The sequence below is a fragment of the Manis pentadactyla genome, chromosome 7 (genome assembly GCF_030020395.1).
Source record: "Manis pentadactyla isolate mManPen7 chromosome 7, mManPen7.hap1, whole genome shotgun sequence".
NCBI lineage: Eukaryota > Metazoa > Chordata > Mammalia > Pholidota > Manidae > Manis > Manis pentadactyla.
In genome coordinates, this window is record NC_080025.1 from 111,695,871 (window position 1) to 111,707,985 (window position 12,115).

At 35.4% G+C, this 12,115-nt stretch overlaps 1 protein-coding gene across 9 annotated transcripts in view; it reads right to left on the reverse strand.

Annotated features, from left to right (window-relative positions):
- IMMP2L (inner mitochondrial membrane peptidase subunit 2) overlaps positions 1–12,115 on the reverse strand; it is a 998,090-nt gene that overhangs the window by 643,568 nt on the left and 342,407 nt on the right. The gene's annotated exons all lie outside the window — the stretch shown is intronic.

Here is a 12,115-nt window from a genome sequence, read left to right on the forward strand (position 1 = left end):
TAACCTATAATAACATCCTTTTTAAAAAAGCTTTTCAGATTAGTCAACTAATAATACATCAAGTCAACCAGTAGTGCAGTTGGAAGGAATGAAAAAGAATACATTTAAATTATGTCTTAGGGAAAGAGAAAAATGGGGCACCAAGAATCTCGATGTGCAAGACAATGAAGAGGCCCAGCTAGGCTGAGGACAAATGTGAAACTACCGTCATCTGCAGGGTTTTCTGGCAAGAAAAAGGCACAGCTCTGTGGCTGAAATGTGTGCTTGCATGATGCCAATTTCCTGCTCAGTGCAACTCTGTGGCAAAAGTTAGCTGAGGCCAGGGGGTCAATGCAACTGATCTTTTATACTGCCAGTAAAATTTGATTTCTTTCATTCAAGTCAGCAGTACTTATGAAACAAGTGGAGAAAACTAGCTAAAAGAATAAAGTACCCTAGCAACAAAGAATTTCAAGTTGTCTTGAGAGACAAAAACATTGTCAAGACAACATTTAGGACCACAAGGCAGAATTAGAGAGGAATTAGTTTAATTACATGAATATAACTGAAATCTGCTGTAATAATAAATATAATAATAAAATAAGTATTATATTTAGACAACAAAATAAAAAAAGACTCATATAAGTCACAAATGAAAAATATGCTTGCTTTCAGCAGCTCATTGAGGCTAAAATATTTTTGTCACATTATTAATACAAGAATTACACTCCCCACTGCTTCCTGAAAGAATCAGACTTGTGCACACACAAAAACCCATAGGTAAATGTGTCTTTTCCTTCATGTTAGTAGATTAATACAGTAATTGTGAAAAAGACCATAATCTTTCATTTTGGAAGGCAATAAGTCAATAAATGAAAAGTGGAAATTGACTCTGCCCTGCTGTTTCTAAAGAGTACATGGCATACAAATGCAAATTTTCAAAGAAACTATTAATTTTTTATTGTGTTTCTCAAAACACTTTATTAAACAATATGGGTAAGATTTCCTTAAAGAACAACAGCCAAGTAAATTGGGTCTATGTGTGTACATACACACAAAAAGAAAAATTATTTATAATACTGAAACCAAGAATTGTTCAGATATCCTATCATCATTCACATTACTTGACCTGTCTATATTTACAATATTTTAAAACTGGCAAATGTAATACTGCTCTGTCTCCATTTTTCAGGGGGTTAAATTATTCTGATATTTATACTATTATATATTTGCTATTACTATAATCAAATGTGTGAATGCTTAGGGAACTTCATTTAGTACTTGGAAATGGAAATCATCCAACAGCAACCCTGTGGAGTAAATGGAAGTTTTCACTCAGAATATTCAGAATCTCCTGCATGGCCTTAGTCATTTAAATTTCAATGGATATTTCAGAGTCTCGGGTCAATCTGGGGCAAGGGGTGGAGAGAAAATGGCCATTCTGTCCTCCCCTCCATTCCTGGTACATAATTGGTCTACCATTTGCCAGGCACCAAGAACCCACCCATGGAGTGCCTCCCAGAAGGGGCAGGTGGGGTTCTTGGCCAGAGGGGACAGATGGTCGGGAGCCTGGCTAGCAAATTCCAGCAAGCTCTGAGCAATAAAAATGGTTTCTCCCAACCTGCCCTTTCCCTTGACTTACTACTGCTTCAACAGATTCGTAGAAGACTCATCCCAGGCCGGGAACACCCTTCCCCCAAGAAATACACACCCCCATTAGGCACAGCTTCAGCCTTTTCTGCCACTTCCAGAAAGCCCAACTCTTTTTATCCTCAGAACACTTACACAGGCTTACTCCTAAATATTTACCAAATTACATAACCCTTAAGGATCCATCAAATTTCTGCTGAAGGATACTTCCCAGTGAGGCCCCTCTGCTTACTCATTCTGGAGCTGATTTCTGCCTCCCTCAGAATACCCGCTCTTTTCCTCACACCATTTGTCAACTCAGTATGTTTATTTGTTTAATCTGCCTTCCCCAACACAGTATAAACCCCCTAAGGGAAAACACTCATGTCTATTTTATCTACAAAGAGCAACACACTCTTTAGGGGCTTAGTAAACATTTATTAACTGTAAATGAGTGAATGGATGACAATAAATGAACAAAATAAAGCCAGAGAATCCATGAATAAATATGTATTATAATGATCATAAAATGGTTCTATAAGTGTAGACACTTTGAAAATAACTGAAACACTCCTCTGAGAACTTCTCAAGAATGCCATATCAAAAAAAATTATTATATTTGACAGTTGTATCATGAGGGGTACTGCCCAGCTTCAGAGTAATATCTAGGAAGTTGATTTGAATCTTCAGATAATTCAAAATGGAAAACGGAGAAAAAAACCTTCTCAAAAATAAAAACACCTACCAAACAAAATCACTTTCACAAAACCAAAGATCCAGTATCACAATAAATGTTCAAAAAGTGTGTAATGAATTAATAAGTGTCTAGTATTTTTACAACTGCTTTATTCACAACTGTAAGTGTAGACAAGTAACATGAAGCTACATGTGTCACTCCAACATAATTATTATTCTTGCCAACTTGAGAGAAAAATTAGGATATAGAATTGTTGCCAGGATATTGGTATCTATGATCCTAGAAACAGTTTAGAATGTGAGGAATAAAGAATCTTGAATTGAAAGAATTCACAAATACCAATAAAAAAATAACCAATCTCACAGATACGCATACACTTCTTTTCACCATAATGACTCATGGCAGGTGTAGGTGTGCAAAGGAAAGTCCACTCAGTTTGATACCAACTCAGAAGCCACCACCTGAGGAGAACTCGGCTCACTGTGACAGCAACACAGACACCAGAGACAGACTGGAAAGATCAGTCCTAAGTCAACTAAATCTGTCTCAGAAATGTTTAGTTTCCCAAACCAATACATTTCTTTCGTCCTTTTTCCTTTCTCTTCTTCCTTCTGTGATTTATTGACTTATTACTATATATCAGAGCCTTTCATATAGCAAACACTCAACAACTGTTCATATTATAAAAGCCAGTAAGATAGGAGAAGTGGAAAAGCATCAAACAGAAGTCTATAGAGACAGAAAAAAAGAGGAGAGGGGTAATTCCAAGATCAATCTAGGAAAACAATTCCAGCAATTGCCTCTTTTTTGAGCACCACTGCTCCCCGCCCCTCCCCTGGATAACCAGTGATCTAAAAGAAGGGTTTTAGAGTGATAAAGACCTCTTAAAAAGTAAAATAGCCATGTGCTAGAGCAGTTCTTATGGCATAAGCTAACTCAATGTAGACATGTTACATAGAAAAATTGTTCTAATATTCATTTTGGTAATTTGTAATAGTATATTGTGTATGGAAAAGTCAAAGTTTTGCAATCAGACAGACCTAGCTTGAGTCCAAATTTTGCCACATATTAGCTGAGTGACCTTAAGTTTCTTAAATTCTCTGAACCTTAATATTCACACCTATAAAAATATACACAATAACAATTACCTTTCAGAATCATTCTGAAAATTAAATGGGAATGCATGTAATGTACTTGCCATAATTACAGTAATTATAACTTTCATTACTGGAGTGGCAGAGGTGTAGTGATCAAGATGCCCTCCATTTACTTGAAGAAGGTAAATCAGGCCTGTTATCACTATGCCCGAAGTTACAGCAGCGCTGCCAATGCCTCCACCTCAGAACATTTTCCTCATACGCAAATGTAGTCTCATTCCAGGTCTCTGCCTATTGGAACTTGAATGACTGGTTCAAATCCACATTAAATTCAACATATTTTATAGCTGATTTGCCATCGAGATGTGAGTAAATATTACCTTCCCTAAAATCACCCCCCCTTATTTATTTTCCTTACACAAATGGACTTTACTATATATAGCTTTCAGTATGATCAGACCTCAAAGCCAGCATTCAGTCTCCTAGGCACTAAGTCCAATAAGACCTAATTTATGCTAAATTACACTATCAATTTCCACTCTTAATTTTCATAGACTTTTAAATGCGATTCAAATCTAGTGTTCTAATGTTCTCCCACTTAATGACAAGACAAAACAAATTGTGCAAGAATTTATAAACACCCTCTTGATTGAATCCACTACATTTATCAAAACCTGGAAAACAAAAATAACTCTCTCTTAAGGCGAGGGTTCTTAAATTAGGTCTAGTTGATTATGACTGAAAACTGACAAACTTATGATGCAGCTTATCAACATGAAAAAACCAACACTTTGTAATCTCTTTATCTCTGATGATCATCTGTGAAGTCCAGAAAACTTAATCTCTCACATTTTCAACTGCTTATTTTTTACTGCCAAGTCCCATCAATTTGGCAAGTAATGAGAACAGGAATCACTGGAGAAAATGTAGGAGGAAAAAATGAGCCAAATAAACTGATTTTGTTTCAATAGCCTATTTAATCTTTACAATGAGTAAGTGTTCCTACTAAATGTAATTAAGTGGTATTCTGTACTTTTTGTTTAAAAAAAAACCTCTTGTCTACAATAAAACACCTTGTGTCCTTAAAAAAGAATGATAGCAATAGTTTCTAAGGTTATAGTTTGGGATTAGCATCTTCTCAATAATGAATGCTTTGACTTCGCCAATGAATAGTACATTCCTCATTAGTACAATCAAAATTCAATTTGAATAAAGTTTTGGTAGTGGCTTTTATGGAAACAAGTAAATCAATGCTATAGAATGTTTGCTTAAGGATACACAGTTACTGCTATGTTTCCATTTCTTCTAGTCAAAAATCAATGTCACACTAGGTCATAATGAATGGCCACTTGCCAACTGCATTTAACTGACTGAAACTCATCATTCCTTTAAAAATCTATTCTTCTAGCAAGAGTAATTAAATAACTTGACCTATTTAAGTTTGTGATGAGATTCAGGCATGTAATTTAACTTTGTATTGGAAAGCATTTTACACATAAGAAAAAAAGGCTATTAGTATTACAGATGTTTACAACATAGCCAATTTTTAAAGGAAAGACAGAAACTGCAGTCAATTATTAGATACAGTTTCGCACCTGTTGTCTGTCACATCTCACACCCCGAGGTGTGAGATTTAGTCAAGGCAAATGAAAATGAAGGACCAGCTGCAAAAATGATTTTGTTTTCATATGGTAATTAAAGGGAAAAACTGTACCATGTGTTGTATCTATGACAATCTCATTATGCCATTTGGGGGACCGTACCACTTTCTTTTAACAGATTTGTGTTGCTGTCAAGTCTATTATAAAGGCTAGTACTCATAGGTCTATGTTATTGACCTAATTTATATTGGTAGTCAGTCCAATTTACCTTTGCTAAATTTCTCTCTGAAGCATACTAGTTTGATGTCAGAAAAATTAAACATTCTCATTCCCATCCCCACTCTTAAGTCTGCCACAGGGAAATGTTTATCAATATCACATTAGACAGCAGACCTACTCAGTCCGTATGTCTTAGAAAGACTGAGGTTCTGTAAACTCTTAATGCTTTTAGAAGGCAAATCATAGAGCACTTAAAACACATGCGCTACAATAATAACCAAGTACATGCAGCACAGGTAAGGATGACGGTGTGATGAGCACACTCTTTCTTGAAACACCTTAAAGCCACACTTCTTCCTGTTTTATGTCTAACTTCAGTAATGTTTAACTTATATTTACATCTTATTTTTGAAAAAACTATTAATTTAAAATGCTTATTAATATTACCAACAAATGTGTATCCTTCTAAAACATCTGTAGTACTCTCCAAGTTACTATGGGTGAGCCTCATTTGAGGAAAATAAACAAGAATTCAAAGTTCTACATAGATCTTTTCAAAAAAGACAGTCACTTTAAATACACATTCACCACTGTTTTCTAACATGTATTGAACTGAAAATATGATCTACTTTGTAAAAATATTATCCCTACACAATACAGTAAATAGTAGGCAAAGATGAAGAACATAAGCTTTAGAGCTAGACAGACACAGATGCAAATTCTGGCTAGACAACTTGTGTAATGAAAAGTCATTCAACAGGTCTAAGCGTTAGATTTCTCATCTGGAAAAGGGAGATAATATTTACCTTGAGTTAAGTACATGTGTAAAGGGCCCAGCAAAAGAGAAAAAAAAATTTTTTTTTAATTAACGCTAACATAGCCTACTTGCAGGAAATCATTCTTACTGATAGAATATAACTGCCCATCAGCATTTAGGAACCAAGGAAGCACTATGTGTCATGGCATTTATATGGGTAAGTATCAAAAGTCTAGCCAAATGTATGCTATGCTTTAACTTTCATCTTTACACACAAATCTGAAGTATATACTTTATATATATGTATTTTTCACCAGGGGGAAAACTACCAGATTTTCCATGTCTCCAGATGATTTATGGAACCAAATAACTTGAAACAAAATGAAGTAAATTATACTTTAATGGTGAGAAAAAACATTTTTACAGTCAGTGAAAAGAGGCATTTGTAGGTATTGGTAACGCATTTAAAGCCTCTAGCAAAACATGTTGTTAAATTTTTAGATGTTCTAACATTATATCTGAAAAATATGATTCATCTGACCTGACCATGGAAAATGCCCTTAACCAATCTATGAAATAGGTTTTCTTTCCAGATCATGAAGAATTATTCAGAGAGAGTTGTGGATCACAGAACTGATTTTTTTTAATGGAGGCTAAAATGGAAAGAATAATTCTGAAAATAGAATACCTGTTTCCCTCACCATAAACTTTTGCTGAATACACTTTAGGGAAATAGAAATAGCAACAGTAGAGCAGGATGAGGACAGGTGTATGATGTTCAGTCATCATTCGGTTCAGCAATAAATCAGTCCTTTTGAGACACTGTTAACATACACCTGAGGTATATCAGCTAGAAGAGCTCAGTCTCTTCCAAGATTATTTATGACAAATCACTCGTAACTGAAGTCCATTTTGTTTGTGGGACTGCAGTCATTCTGACTCAACTAAACAATAAATGAATCTGCCTTTCATAGCTTCAACTCCAGAGCATAAAAGAAAACAAAATGGAACTATGTCACAACAATACCTCATAATCCAGGGGCTCAGTTAGAGGAATAGTTGGAAAAGCAGTTCCTGGGGTGGTGAAAAATCTAACAGGCTACAAAGAACAATTCACTCTCCGGAACCACCCATGTGCTTCTCATATGAGCTGTATTTTCCTAGTGAGCCATTCATAGCACACAAATGAACTTGCTAGGGGCTTTTTTTTTTTTAACCATCCCTTTTCATTCTGAAGACTTTTCCACCAAATTGCCAGATCTTTAAAGACCATTTTAAATGTTCCTGCAAGTCAACCAAAGCCTACAGCACAACTAGATCATGACTGCTTATTGGAGGAAAGCAAATTTGGAGGCTAAAAACAGGAACATACTAGAATTTTTCCAAAAAGGAAAGAGGAATAAATTTATAAATATTTCTCATATTTATATTTCTGTGATTATTTAAACTCTGACATACTATTGTCTTTCATAATCACTCAATTATTTAGAAACAATCTATTATTTGTTCTTCTGTATTTCTTAATTTGTTATATTTACTAAACTGTATTTTACTAGAGAAGATAAAGGAGACTTTTTCTTGGGACTCAAACATGTGAAGGTGAAAAATATTGTTACTATAAGAACTACCTTATTCTTTTTACCTCAAGTAAATAGCAGTTGTCTTCAGAAGAAACAACAGCAATTTTTTTTTCTGCTAAACAAGGCATGCTGCTGCCTTGTTCACTGTTCAGTCATTCCAGAAATATTTATTATTCTGAATTGGAAATATTTATTAATATGATGAATTATTAAAGTTAACTATGGTTAAAGTATTCACAATCACCTAACTCTTAGGGAATTAAAATTTGCGATGTAACTGAAGCATGTTGACAGGAATGTACACTGCACTAGTAAATTCCCAAGTTGCTACAGTTGATATTCTTGCATAGATTAGTAATTTCCACAACAATAGTAGATATTATATTCCTTCATATACTGAACTGCAATCTTATATGGCAGGAAAGTTAAGCACTTTAGAGAAGTTTTCTTTCAGCTTTAGAGAAATGAGAGTCAACTGCATGCATCCTACTGCTGCTTAGTAAATATTTATAAAATGCTCCTAAGGATATAAAATTATCCATTTGGAGGGACAGTGCTATTGCTATTGAACTTCCATTGTACATCTAAAAAGGTAATGTCACTCTGTCACTCTTTTTTCAACAGTTTTATTCTCTAATATAAGAACTTATCTAAAGGCCTATGTAGTACTCTGGCTCCTCACAAAGCATCCTCACATCTGTGAAAACTGACATGAACAGGAAAGAGAAAAAAGAGAAACAGGATTTGTTTTAACCAAGTACGAGGAAAGCATTTCTCAGAATTTTACCAGCCATCAATTCTCAAAGTAGATCATACAAGAGTATGAAGAACGTCTCTATTCCAAACCCATACAGGGGATTCCTTCTTAGGAATGAGTTCAAATGAAGCAACAGTTTATTCAGCTAGTGGTACATATCAAAAGTAGGTATCACCATCCAATATAGGAAACAAAATCAATGAGTGTGTGTGTGTGTGTGTGAATGTTTATGAATGTTTGTGTATGGGGCTATTAGAAATACACCAGTGGAAAAATTTCTGAATTGGGCAGTATAAACTCAGACCAGGCACATAGATTCCAAAAATACAGATTATTATGGCAGATGAATAAGCACCCCAAATATTTTAATATCAACTATATTTTAAATAACTGTCACATGATTTGAGAAAGAAAAAGTTAGTGGACATTGCCATTAGAAAGGGAAAAGGGAGAAGGAATAATTTGGGATGGAAGTCAGGAAAGGAAAAGAGTATCAGCCTCTGATGAATAATATGGGGCTCCAACATTGCATCAGGCATGAAGCCAACATTAAATTTGGCTTTTTGAGCATTTAAACAAAAATTCTATTTTTCACAACCTGTGAAAAGTTTATTTAATATCAGTAACATTGGCACAATATGCAGATAATTATTCAGAGATGTCTTTTGATACTGTTTCAGATGCATGAACTTTTAAGTACCGAACATTGAAAAATGGTATTTTCCATTGGACATTATTCTAAAACATTAGAGTCCTACTAGAAACTACATTTAAAGTCACTATGTTCTAGATTGACAATGTCATTATTTATAAGAACAAAGATTTAGTTTGTGTCTATATAAAATGCTCTCTATAAAACCAAAAGTGGTAAGGTACAAAAGTTTCACAGATTTTACTAATATTCTCTTTGCTTCCTCTGATTTCTGCAAATGTTCAAATGTTTCCAATTTAATCACAGGTAGAAAATACGGTGAGAAAGAGGGTATGGAAGATAAAAGGCTCATTGTAATCCAGTATAAAATGTGTGATAAAGGTCTCACCTAGAATACTGGGGATGGCAGTGGGGCAGAAGGGGTGGAATCTCATTCCTCCACAAAAATTAAACATTTCCCAAAACATAATCTACCTAAAGTTCAATGCTCTGAGAGAATTATGGTACACAAATAACACCAAAACAACCACAACTTAAACACGTTTTCTAAATGAATATGAATATTCACAGGTGCCGTGAGTAGGTGTAGAGTTCAGCAGAAGAGGTGCCTGCTCACAGCTGGCCTGACAGGCCACCCAAAAAAGTGAGCATGAGGGAGGGCTGTCCAAGGAGGAGAACACGGGTGTAACCCGGATGAACAAGAGTGGGACAGCTCTCTAGGCAACAGCATGTGCAAGGCTTAGACTAAGAGCAAGTTTGATGTGGTTTTGCCTGGTTGTGGGGACTGCCAGAAAGTAAAGGCCCTGAGCGAAAGGCAGGGCCAAGGTCGTGGAAAACATCAAAGATGGGAAGAGGGAGTTCCTGGAAGAGCTTTAATCAGCAGAATCTAAAGTCAATGCTTCAGAAAGATCATACAAACTAATTGGGGTCAAAGTTTGTTACCAAAGAATCACAAATTATGTATCAATGTGTACTATGGCTCTCAAAACCCACTATACACAATTTTAAAGACAAAGAAGTAATTTAGGTCAAGGTTCACAAAGTTAAATGCTTACAAAGCCAGGCAAGTAAAGTAATTAACTGAACAGGCCCAGAGGGACCCTTAGTGAACCAAAGAGGACAATAATAAGTCAGCTCCAGAAATCCATTGCCAGGCACAGGGGTGGGTGCAATGTGACTTGATCCAACATTTGAAAAAAAAAAAAAAACAGATATCAAGATTCTTAGGTGAAATACATTGATTTTTAAATACCAGACACTATATCAGTGTTTCTCAAAACACTAAAGTACCAAACAAAACATCTGTGGAAATCATCTAACTGCACAGATTATAAGGCCCTTGGAACCATCAGTAAGACACGGAATGTGTGCAGGTTGCCTTTGTTGGGAGCTAAGCATTTTTTCCCCAAAACCCTCATTGTAAGAGATTTTTGAGTAATAAAGGCTTTTAAAACTTTTTAAACTTTGCTTTGGTGATTATGAATGATAGAGGAAAACAAATTCAATAGTTCTCATTTGTGCAGAAATCTGCCTTTTTTTTGCTTCTGTTTTACTCATCTCAAAGTGGATATTCCTAGGCACGCTGGACTGATCCTAAAAGTCTTTGAATATATGCACATCTACAAATGGAAAAGCTTATGAATATGGACCATAACAAATACAAAAAGTTTTGTTTTCACTTTTCAATCTCTGGTAAACAGAAATGAACACAAGAATGCTATTTCATGGAAGAAAAACTCCTCTGAAATAGGGCATTTCATTACCTAATATTGTAGTCAAAGTGCTATTTTAATCCTCAGGGTGAACTGTCAGCATACTTAATACTAGTTTACTGGATTATTGATGAACCCAACATTTTAACATTTTATAGGCAAAAAGAAAAAATCAAGCTACATACAAACACTTATCTAGTTTGCATATTTTGTTATTGGAAAAAATTCAGCTCTTTATTAATGCTAACTTTTACATAGCAAACATATATGCAACTCTCAAATATAATTCAATTAATATGATACAGAGTTTACCCATGATTCCATACCCAGATATACCCAAGTAACATTTGTAAGGTAAATTCTAGCCGGAATAAGCAGGCAAAGAGAGGCAACAAAGGGCCAGGTAATTTATTTAAATATCCCCGGGTGATGTTCTCGTGGCCTGGGTACTACAAGCCAAAGAAGTCACACAGGGTTAGGGAGGTGGGGCGCTTATAAGGGATTAGGAGGGGGAGGAGTGGGCAAGCTATCCTAGGGGGTGTGGAGAGGTATGATTGGCTAAAGGTGACATAATAGTCAACTAGAAACATTTTTCCTTCCAAGAGGGAGGAGGCTGACATCCGGGTCTTAGGTGGCACATCAGGATGGAATTCAGGGAGAGCTGTCCCCTTTCCATATACGGCACGGACTTTGGGGTCTGGTCTGTTCTCCCCCTATGGCATCTCTCTGTTCTGTTTGCATGTCCTTGTTTTTCCTTTCTCCAGCCTAACAACATTTATATTCTATATTTCAAACATACATCAGTAGTTCTGAACTGATCAAACTGCCAGTTCTATTACCAATTCCACCTCTACTCCAGCAACCCCTACTATTTAATCACCACCACAATGCATTTTTCTTCCATTTCCACAGATTTTTATTGACAAAAACCGAAGTATAGTAACAACTGGAAAAACTTCCTTTGTAATGTAGGCCTCCTAATAAGAACAATGGGATTCCTTATTGGGGAATAGTATTTTGCTTCATTAGCAATCAGTTTGTTTTACCTATCATTCGTTGATTGCAAATACAATAAACCTCTTCAGTATTTACCCGAAGAGTCAAAATTTATGTCCACACATGAACCTGCACATGGATGTTTATACCAGCTTTATTTATAATTGCCAAAACTTAGAACTGACCAGCTGTCCTTCAGTAAGTGAATGGATAAATAGATGGTGCATCTAGGCAATGGAATATTACTTATTGCTAAAATGAAATCAGATATCAAATCATGAAAAGACATGGAAGAAATGTAAATGCACATTACCTGTACATTTTGAAAACATTTCTTTCCATAGTGATCAAAATGTGTTCCAACAATGAGACTAATTTCTTTTCCAAAAAGTACTGCAAATATCATAAAGAAAACAAATAAATCTCAAACACAATGGAA